Here is a 634-nt window from a genome sequence, read left to right as displayed (position 1 = left end):
TTCAGTCGAGACTCTGGAACAGACAACAGACCTCTGCCCGAGGATCTCAAGGTACGTGCTGGTGTGTATGGGACTAAAAGTTCAGAAATATAACAAAGTGAGAGGCCATGAAGAGCTTTAAAAGTGATCAATAGAATTTTAAAGTCAATTCTAAAACATACTGGGAGCCAGTGTAATGAAGCTAAAATAGGAGTAATTTGTTTTGCCATCTGCTGGGACCCGATGACCAGGATTTCTGTTTTGTCTGAGTTCAGCTGGAGGAAATTATTTGACATCCATTTTTTAACTTCACAAAGGCAGTTGTTAAGTGAACTCAGCATTCCAGGGTCTGTGGATCTGACGGGCAAGTATATTTGTGTGTCATCAGCATAAATGTGAAAAGAAATGCCATGTTTATGGATAATATGTCCAAGGGGAAGCAGATACAAGGAAAACAAAATGGGTCCTAAGACCGACCCCTGAGACACACCATATTTAACTGGACAGAACGAAGAGACATAGTTGTTGACAGACACGCAAAACTTCCTATTTGACAGGTAGGATGAAAACCATTCTAGAGCAGTACCAGAGATCCCCACCCATTGCCTCAGTCTGTCTAACATGATGTTGTGATCACTGGTGTCAAAAGCAGCGC

Source organism: Micropterus dolomieu, linkage group LG13 (genome assembly GCF_021292245.1).
Source record: "Micropterus dolomieu isolate WLL.071019.BEF.003 ecotype Adirondacks linkage group LG13, ASM2129224v1, whole genome shotgun sequence".
NCBI lineage: Eukaryota > Metazoa > Chordata > Actinopteri > Centrarchiformes > Centrarchidae > Micropterus > Micropterus dolomieu.
The sequence above is the reverse complement of the archived record's forward strand: the minus strand, read 5'-3'. Positions refer to the sequence as shown.